This window comes from Mus caroli, unplaced genomic scaffold (genome assembly GCF_978045245.1).
Source record: "Mus caroli unplaced genomic scaffold, Mus_caroli_1 scaffold_19, whole genome shotgun sequence".
Classification (NCBI taxonomy): domain Eukaryota; kingdom Metazoa; phylum Chordata; class Mammalia; order Rodentia; family Muridae; genus Mus; species Mus caroli.
In genome coordinates, this window is record NW_028227274.1 from 59,712,159 (window position 1) to 59,723,129 (window position 10,971).

Genomic DNA, 10,971 nt, shown 5'->3' on the forward strand with positions numbered 1-10,971 from the left:
CTATAAACAGAGAAAGGGACTGAGGAAGAAGGCAGGGGGTTGACAGCAAGGCCCAGTCATTCAGATCTTCCCAGCTCTATATCATAGGCACTCAACATACTGCCAGGGAGGTGTTTTCTCCTGGTCAAGTGGAAAGGTCATGGAACTGGCTGTAAATCAATGCACCGCTCAGGCTTGACTTGACCTTGACAATGTTGCTTGACCTCCAGCTCGGTTTCTCTAGCAACTGGTCTGATCCAGTAAGCTCCGTTCAAGCTCATCCAGCATCTCACATCATTTTTAATTTTACAAGCAGTAGAAGCTGATGAAAGAGGAGTATAACGCATGAGTCATCAAAGAGAAACTCTCCCCCAACTCACCACCAAGAGGTGGGCAAGGGTTTTTCTGCTTTAACTAGCATACGGTTGGCATTGCACAGACTCTTCTATGCCCGGTTATTTTATTTCACGGGATATTGTGACCTCCTTTTCAGGTCATTAGATTCCCTCTACCTTCTGATACTCGGGTGAGATTGGATGCCCATGGACTTTTTTTTCTAGCTGAGGCCAGTCTCCATGCTTCAAATCACCCTCCACAAACATCTAGCTAATCCCACATGCTAGCAGGCACTGGACGCTTTACTGAAGACTTTGTGGGTCATCGTGCAATAAGTAAGGTATCCTAAACATCGCTTTTTAATTGTTGTTGTTTGTTTGTTTATTTGTTTGCTTTTGAGACAGAGCGTTGCAGTGTTGTCCCAGATATACCGACACTTGCTATGTGGACCAGGCTGGTCTCAAAATTAATATACATCTGAGAATTACCTTGAATCTATTTTTTAGAGTGAGCAAGTAGTCAGAGTTTACTTTTAGCAGGCAAGACAGCAAAAGCAAAGCAAGACCCCTAAAGAGGAGGCTAGACCAAGGGAAGAGGCCACAGCCAGCCTTGAACTTCTAATCCTCCTGCCTCTGCTCCTGAGTGCTGGGATTACAGGCATGTTAAGACCATACCTGGGTTTGTATGGTATTGGGACTCAGACACAGGACTTTGTGCGTTCTAGTCAACCATCTATCGATTGAGCCTCTGGCTTGGCAGTTTACTTTTGGTTTTGTGACTTTTTGGAGGGGGTGGCGGTGAGGGGATAAGCGTCACATTGTTTCCTGTCCCCCACATCTCCATAACAAGCAACACTCAAGGTGAATGTCTTTATGGCTTCTACTTGCATTTCATAATTTTCAAAATCTTTCTCTTGACAGAGTTTAGTTTTGTCTTCATCATACGGAGAGATCTTATCTCAAAATGAAAGGCTAAGGAAAATTAAGTAATTTTCTTACAGTTACATCTTTGGCCATGTAGATAGAAGCATCTTTTTCAGAGGACAGTGCACATCTGTGCCACCACTGGCCAGCACCTCAGTTCCACACAGCCAGAGCTGCGCTCACAATGAACCACCCTCCTCTACACATGGCCACTCACTCGCTGCCCACACCCTCCTCCCACAGATGACCATGTGCATGACAAAGAGACAGCAGGGCTCGGGGCAAAGTTGGTTGGACATCCAAGTCTTCACTCTGCAGAACTTCCCCCATGTTGCCTGGTTACTCTGAGTGTTGGGTTCCAGTATAGAAGACCAACTTGCAGCCTTAAGGACTGCACTGAAGACGTTTTCTAGCCCTTTAGACCATTGTAATTAGTCTAAATCACTTTGAAATCATTGCAATTAGTCTAGGTCGCTTTTACCAGGTTATCTGAAATACAGCCTTCTATCCTTCTCTGTGACATTTTCACATTTGATTCTGACACCCCCCTCCCTAAAAATAAAAAAGAAAGAAAAGAAAAAGAGCTTGTCCTTTAAGACCCAGCCAAGCATTGGCTTTTCCTCGAAGCCATTTCAAAGTACCTTCTGGAAGTGCAGTTTCACGGTCAGGCTCTGGTGCCAGCGTCTGATTCTGTGAAGAACAGGTCTCCCCCACCCCAGCCCCGACAGTGCCTAGCACCGTGTATGGGGCACAACAGGAATTTCATAAACGTTTTCAAGTAAAGAAACACGTTTAGGCTGGGAGGTAGCGGCTCATATCTTTAATTCCAACACTCAGAAGAAGTAGGTGGATCTCTGTGAGTTCGAGGCCGGTCTGGTCTATAGAGCTAGAGTTTCATAGAGAAACCCTGTCTTGAAAAATGAAAGAAAGAGACGGGGGGTAGGGAAGGAAAGGAAAGGAAAGGAAAGGAAAGGAAAGGAAAGGAAAGGAAAGGAAAGGAAAGGAAAGGAAAGGAAAGGAAAGGAAAGGAAAGGAAAGGAAAGGAAAGGAAGAAGAAGAAGAAAAAGAAACACCTTTAGTGACCTGGGAAGTGGAGACTGGAAACTGGAGTCCTTCAGTCCAGTTCCTTCTGTGGTCCTTCACCACAAGACCTTTGTCAACACATTTGCTTTGAGCTCCAGCCTGTTAGGTTGTTTGAGCCCATTGATGTGGATGGGTAGATGGAGGGAAGACAGGGAAGGGAACTGCAAGAAGAGGAGGAAGGCAGTGGAGGAAGGGAGGGGCAGGGGAGGCTAGTGGGTAGATTGAAGTAGGAAGTGTGGGTGGAGGAAAGGCAAGATAAATTACAGAGACAAAGTTTCGAGCTGTGATGAAAGGATGGGCCATCTAGAGACTGCCATATCCAGGGATCCATCCCATAATCAGCTTCCAAACGCTGACACCATTGCATACACTAGCAAGATTTTGCTGAAAGGACCCAAATATAGCTGTCTCTTGTGAGACTATGCCGGGGCCTAGCAAACACAGGAGTGGATGCTCACAGTCAGCTATTGGATGTATCACAGGGCTCCCAATGGAGAAGCTAGAGAAAGTACCCAAGGAGCTAAAGGGATCTGCAACCCTATAGTTGGAACAACATGATGAACTAACCAGTACCCCGGAGCTCTTGTCTCTAGCTGCATATGTATCGAAAGATGGCCTAGTCGGCCATCACTGGAAAGAGAGGCCCATTGGACTTGCAAACTTTATATGCCCCAATATAGGGGAATGCCAGGGCCAAAAGAATGGGAATGGGTGGGTAGGGAAGTGGGGGGCAGTATGGGGGACTTTTGGGATAGCATTGGAAATGTAACTGAGGAAAATATGTAATAAAAAATATTAAAAAAAATGACTGGATAGAAAGAAGGAAAGTTGGAACAAAGAATTGAAGGGATGAGGTGAGGAAGGGATGAATGGAAGAACAGTGATGTGTGGGAAAGAAAATGAAAGCAGGAAGAGAAAGAAAGAAAGAAAGAGAGAGAGAGAGAGAAAGAAGGGCTGAGCAAGGTGGGTCCACCTGTAATCCTAGTACTCGGGACACTGAAGCAGAAAGATTGCCAGTTCAAGGCTAACCTGGACTACCCAGAGCAGCTCTATCAAAGCGGGGGTCGAGGGAGCAGACTGGCTTAACTGAATGGAAGAGTCAGGTTGACTCATCCAGAGCCTCTCTAAAGAGCTATGCACCCAAAGAAGTTTCAACATGGAACTGTCAGAAACATGGAGAGGCTTTTCATATAAAGAGGATTAAATTTGGAGGGCTGGGGAGATAGCTCAGTTGAAGTTGGCCTCTGCTGCTGCGATTCAAATACCATGACCAGAAGCAGCTTGGGGACAGAGGGTTTGTTTCAGTTTACACATGATCACTGAGGGAAGTCAGAGTGGGAACTCAAAGCCGGAACCTGCAATCAGGAATTGAAGCAGAGGCCATGAGGGCTGCTTCTTCCTGGGCTGTATCCATAGCTTGCTCAGCTTGATTTCTTATAGAACCTCAGGACCACTTTCCTAGGGATGGCACCGCCCACAGTGGGCCATGCCTTCCTCCCAAGTGACTCTGACCTGTGTCAAGTCGACAAAGTAACCAGCAGAGTCGGTAAAGTGCTTGCTTTGTAAAGGGTCAAAGACTTCAATCTGGGTGTCACGGCTCACGCTTGCCATTCCAGTGCTGTGGAGGTAAAGAGACAAGTGTATTGGTGCTTGCTGGCTGGTCATCTGCAAGTTCTAGGCCATTAAGAGATCCTGGTCCCCCAAAGTGGAGAATAGTGGGCATTGCCTAAGGAACAACATCTAAGATTGGCCTCTGGCTTCTACATATATGTGCACAGGCATGCATGTACTGGCATACGTGTGCACCTGCACACATATGAATACACATATATGTATACCCACACAGGCACAAGGATTAAACTTGGGACCTGGTAAATGGAGTAGATCAGCCTCTAAAGCTAATTCTAAAATGACAGTGACATCGGCTTTCAAGGAAGCATTTGTTCTCTGTTTCACGGAAGAGCTAAAGGTTGCATGAGGTGTAAAAATGAACAAGGAAACAGGAGTCTTGAAGGATGCTGTGAACTAGCTAGACCTCAAAAACATTTATAGACCATACCAATTAACAAAAGTAGAACACAACACACGCTCTTTTTTTTTTTAACCTTTATGTTGGTGTTTGCCTGCATATATGTCTACTTGAGTGGCAGATCTTTAAGCGAAGATAATTGTGAGCTGCCATGTGGGTGCTGGGATTTGAACCCATGTCCTCTGGAAGAGTAGTCAGTGCCCTTAACCACTAAGCTATCTCTCCAGCCCCCAGGGTTCTTTGTTTGTTTGTCTGTTGTTTCGAGTTGTTTGTTTTTTTGAGGTAGGGTTTCTCTGTGTAACCTTAGCTGTCCTAGAATGAGCTCTGTAGACCTCTCTGGCCTCAAACTCACAGAGATCCCACCTGTGCTGGGATTAAAGGCCTGTGCCATCACATCTGGCAGAACACACACTCTTGTCTACAGCACAGGGAATATTTTGCTTAGCCTCATCATAATGTGCTAGGCCCTAGAGGAAATTTCAATCAATTGAAAGGGTTCAAAGTATACAATGTATATTCTCTGATAACCATGAAGTGAAACTAGAAATGGATGATAGAAGGAAGTAAGGGGAACCCACAAATCTGTAGGAATTAAGCAATACACCCCTGGAGTTGGAGCCTTCAAGTTGAACCTTAAAAGTCAGGAAGGATTTTTACCAAGTTAGCAGGGTAGCAAAGCTGGGACCTCCAGCCTATTCAGGCACTAGGAGCTCCCCAGAGTGCTGTCAGGACTAGTTGGGAGGTGGGTCTGAGCAGGTAACCTGAGGCCTGAACACTATACTAAGAGCCCAGGCTTCTGTCTGCAGGGTGGGAGCTGTGGAGACTGAACACAGAAGAACGCTGAGCAGACAATACTTGGTCTGTAGATCCCCATGTTCCTTAAGTTAATTTGCTAGATGATACGATCTTCCAAGGACAAAATGCAGACATCCAGACTCAGGGACAGAGACTTTTGAGTCAGCCATTCTGGGAAAGTACTGGTAGGAGGCTGGGTAATGACTGTGGAGGGGGGGGGAAACTCCTGGTTTTGATTGATGTCGTTGATGTCATGGCTCACCAAGAATCCCCTCATTCTGTTTATGGGGCACCAAATTCTACCCCTGTCAGTGGTGCTGGACACAATTAACAGTGCATGGGGCATTTTCTGCGGTGGGATTGTGGGAGGGGCCAGTGGGGAGATGGCTTCTACTCTGGTGACCCCAATTCCACTGAGTCTGTTCCTATACTCATGGGACTGGTCACCCCTTCCTGCCCTCCAGCTCTCTCACAGGCAGTGGCGAGAGGGAGCCAGGCCAATTGGTATGAACTTTGGCCTCATGTTATCATTTTTCCTCAGAAACTCAGAAGTGGCCAAGCAATTCAAAGGTCTTTTATGATGAAGAGGACAAAAGTCCGCTCCAGCCATTAGCTATTGATTACTTCTTACCACACCTTGGGCGAGATCCTCCTTCCAGTCTTACAGAGTCAGTGAAACTGACCTCTCTGGGCTATTCCAGGAGGCCCTCAAAGATGCTGAGAGACCTTTATCTTAACAGGCTTGTCCTAAGAAGGAAGCTTCCTGAATTCATATTCGTTGAAGCCATATCTAACAAGACTCCATGTCCTATCTCAGAGGACAGAGCAACATGGAAAACCAGGATCCACCGCTCCTGGCTGTAACTTGGAACAGATGCAGACCTTTTGCATCCAGCAATTCCACTCCTGGGGACCTCTCATAAGGAATAAATCTTCAGCAGACAAGGCTCCAGACGAAGGGGTAGGGAACGTGGTATCATTTGCACAACCTGAAAAAAATGAACCCTCCACAGCATCTAGGAATATTGGCGTTCATTGCACTAGACTGTTGGCGAAGCAGTTTGCCTGTATTAGGACAATGACTCCACCTGGGAGCCTTGTAAGGTAGACACTGGTAGTATCCCTGTTCTGCAGATAAGCAAACAGCTCAGAGAGATCCCCCCTCCCCCAGATTTAATAGCTACAGAACATCAAAGACCGGACTTAGAGCAACATTGCCTCCTGTTGTAAAACGAAAAATAGAAATTGCCAGGTGTGACAACCCCAGGTCTCAGAAGGCTGAAGAAGGGGATCGTAAGTCTGAGGCAAGCCTGGGAGGCCTCATGAGACTCTACTAAAAAGGAAGAGGGGAGGGGAGGGGAGGGGAGGGGAGGGGAGGAAAGGGGAGGGGAGGGGAGGGGAGGGGAGGGGAGGGGAGGGGAGGGGAGGGGAGGGGAGGGGAGGGGAGGGGAGGGGAGGGGAGGGGAGGGGAGGGAAGGGAAGGGAAGGGAAGGGAAGGGAAGGGAAGGGAAGGGAAGGGAAGGGAAGGGAAGGGAAGGGAAGGGAAGGGAAGGGAAGGGAAGGGAAGGAAAGGGAAGGGAAGGGAAGGGAAGGGAAGGGAAGGGAAGGGAAGGAGAGCCATGGGCCTTTAATCTAGAATTTGGGAGGCAGGAGCAGTTGGATCTCTGAATTTGAGGCCAGCCTGGTCTACAAAGTGACTTCCAAGACAGGCAGAACTACAGAGAGAAATCCTGTCTTAAGAAACATACATACATATATACATATACACATACACATACATACACACATACATACATAGGAGCTGGGGTTGTAGCTCAGCTGGTAGAGAGCTTGCCTAGAATACACAAAGCCCTGGGTTTGATCTCTATCAGCACTGCATAAACCAGGTGGCATAAGATCCCTATAATCCCAGCACCAGAGAGGTAGAAACACAAGGATCTGAAGTTATAAGTCCTCCTCAGCAACATAATGAGTCAGAGGCCAGTCCAGATCCTGGAGACTCTGTCTCAGAAGATTCAATAGTCTAGGGAGATGGTTTAATGATTAAGAGCTTGTATTGCCATGCCAGAAGATCTGAGTTCCCATCCCAGTACCCACGTTAAGCGCTTCACAACCACCTGTAACTCCTACTCTAGAGAACCTGAAACAATTCTGTGGCCCTTGAAGCCACACACACACACACATACACACACACACACACACACACACACACACGAGTTTACAAAGTTGATACAAGGAATTATCAAAACTAGGTAAAAACAGTAATAAAAATGACTATTTTTAAAGGCCCTCAGTGGAAGATCCCCAAATACATCAGGACTTCTTTTAAGGTCCTGGGTGTGGGGTGATTTTTAAATATATATTTTTTTATGTTTTTATGATCTGAGAAAGGTTGTTTTTGTGTTTTGTTACTTCCTATGATAATTTTATGATTCAGAAGAAGCAGATAACTCAGAGATCTATCTGCCTGCCTCTGCCTCCTGAGTGGGCTACCATGTCAGGCAAGAACGTGACGTTATGTGTGCTTTTAAACAGGAATGCAGAACCAATCATACAAAATGATGGCTCTCAGGCAGAGGGGCCCTGGGGGTCACTGTGGATCTGGCCAGAGCTGTCTCCAGAGAGTCTGGGAAAGCTTAGAGTAGCCTTTCTCACCAAGCTCAGCATTCACCTTCACTGTGTGCAAGGAGCAGTCCTGTAGAGAAGCCAAAATGAGGAATAATGGTTCAGCAAAGAATCCCAAGAGACATAACACATCCCACGGGCCCTAGATGTCAGGGCATTCACTGGTGGGAGTGGGGGTCATCCAGTCACAGAGAAGCTAAGAGACAGGTACACCTCATGGCAGACACACAATGGGTCTGTCAACCCTTTTTAAAAAGGGCTTTTTTTCCCCAAAAGCATCATTTTTCTGCATTACATAATTTCAAAGCACAAGTCTAGTGTTTGTTGGATAAACAGAACTTGGAAGCAGGCTGAGTACCCTAGGAAGAGCATGAAGCTGTCCAAAGGCCCAAACAACTCCGCAGGGACCCCCGCAGCTCTGCTGGGCTGCGCAGCTGCAGGGAGGTAATGAGATCAGCAGCGCTTGGCCAAGAAGGCTACAGAGATGAGGGCCAAAGGGGACTGGCAGAGGTCAAGGTCAGCCTGGCATCGCCTTGCCAGCTGCCTGGATCTTAAGTCTGCTTGAGGGTCTGAAAATTGCTTTTTCAGAGACAGTAATAGATAGCACTATAGAAAATTTAGCATGGTGGGAGGGCTTTCCCTAATAGCCTCGTTGTTTTTTTTTCTTTTTTAAAAATTTTATATGTATATTTTATTTTTTTGTTAATCATATTTGAATTGGCATGTTGCATCTGATACCGGACAAAATACTTTTTTTATGAACATATTTTCTCCTTGAAAGTTAGCTGGGAAGCACGTTGTGTTTTTAGTGCAAACATTCCCGGTGGTTTCCATGTGCTACGGTATGTTTCCTTGTCTCCATGTGTTAAACAATGTCTTACAAAAAGTTGGCAAATGCAAACTGGGGCAGGGACAAGAAAAACATTTTTTGCTTAAATAGCTTTGATCTTATGACTGAGAAATTTGTTTTACTACATAAGGCAGGTGTTCTAGCAAAGAATGTATCTGTTTGAATAAGTTCATCCTACCAGGTATGCGGGAAGAGGCATCCACTACCACACAGGCACAGACAGGGCTTGATGCAGCCAGTGCTAACCTTGTCTCTATCTCCAGTTGCCAGCTGAGAAGAAAGCCAGTTTTTTATTTTGTTTTGCTTAAAAAAAAAAAAAAAAAAAAAAAGCTTACTGTGTAGCCTTGGCTGACCTGTAACTTACTGTGTAGACCATGCTGGCCTTATATTCACAAAATCTACCTGCCTCTGACTCTTGAGTGCTGGGATTGAAGACAAGTGTCATCATACCTGTGACAACTACTAGTTCCCTCTCCTCCTCCTCCTCTCCCTCCCCCTCTTCCTCCTCCATTTTGTGTGTGTGTGTGTGTGTGTGTGTACACGCGTGTGTGCACACGCAAACACATTTGTGGAGATCAGAGACAAACCTACAGTATAGTAATTGGTTCTCTCCGTCCATCATGTTAGTTCTGGGAGTTGCACTTGGAGTTATCAGGCTTAGAGGCAAGTGCCTTTACCCGATGATCTATCTCAGCAAACCATTCTTGCTGTGTTTTATTCACTGTGGTAGAAAATCTTTGCATTCGCAAGTGCACACACATTCGCTCCATAGCAATCATGTGTGTACCATGTGTCACATTAATGGTGGCACTGAATTCGGCCACCATGCACCCTGGGCATCTTTCCATGGGCCCTGCAGAGCAGTGTTGATTGGTAACTTCTGGTCCAGAGTCCTTCCTGTGCTAACAGAGACCCTTACAGCTCCCAGCCCAACATCAACAAGGTCTTTATCTCTCCATGGATGGGGTGTGGGTAGAGTTCTAAGGCTTGCTTTCTTCCTCCTTCCCTCTGTCAATGACTCCCTTCTTCCTCCTCTCTCCTTTCCTTCTCTTATTTTTGCTTTTCTTCCTTCTTGTGTATGTAACATATGCATGTGTTGGGGTGGGGGGATATAAGGTAAAGGGGTACTCAGTCCTGTGTGGGCATGTGAAGCCAAAGGCCCACAGCAGGTGTCTTTCTCTGTCACTCCCTTCCTTATATATTTTTCTTTTAAAATTTTTTTCTGGGTGGTAGTGGCAAACGCCTTTAATCCCAGCACTTGAGAGGCAGAGGCAGGTGATCTCTGTGAGTTCGAGGCCAGCCTGGTCTACAGAGGGAGTTCCAGAATAGTTAGGGCACAGAGAAACCTTGTCTCCAAAAAAAAAAAAAAAAAGCAAAGCAAAATGGAAACAAAATAAAAAACCCAAACAAACAAAAAAGTGAGCAAAAAAAAATTAATTTCTAAATTTTCATATATGTATACTATATTTACATCACCTCTCCCCCTTCCTCCACTCCCTGCTGTGGGCCCCCCTCACACTCGTGACCTTTCTAAAGTAGTTATTTATGTATACTTACTATGTGTATTTATCTTTGCATGAATTAATAAGTATAAAAATACAACCTGCTGAGTTCATGTCCTGTTGCTTGTATACATACACATTTTTAGGGCTGATCACTTTGGGTTGGGTAACCGAGTAGAGGACTCATCCCCCGTGAAGACTTAATTCCCCCCACAGCAGTCTTCGAGCCTGAAGCTTCTCATCCAGACATGGAGCTTCAGGAGATTTTCCTCATCCACACTGGCACTACGTCAGCTGGTATCGCCCTTGCTCAGATCGTATTTAGACAGTCACATTGTTGCGATTTCATCATGCTTGCTCTTGTTGCACATCATGTTGCCATTCCAGCTTTCTATCCTGTAGAGAAGACACTGTCTCACAGGAGATGTTGTGGTCCTTGGACTCTGACCATCTTCCTGCCTCTTCTTCTGAGATGTTCCCTGAGCCTTAAGTGTAGGGCTTGTGTCGCAGATGTATCAGCTGGGGCTGGACTCCCCCTTGGTCCGTGGTTGTCTGGATTTAGACCTGTTGTGGTTTTCTGTAATGATCTCTGTCTGCTACAAAAAGGAGCTTCTCTGATGAGGGGTGAGGGCTACACTTAGCTGTGGGTATAAGGGTAAGTATTTAGAATGCACTTGGGAATTATACTGGTTTGGAAAGTGGCAATGGTAGGTTCTAGGTCCATGACCTCACCAGCCACGAGAAGTTGACTATGTTTACAGGACCAGGAGTGAGTTCCCTCCTCCTGAGGGGGTCTTGAGCCCAATTAGACAGTTCTTGGTTACCCCCAAGATATAGTGCATCTCTGGT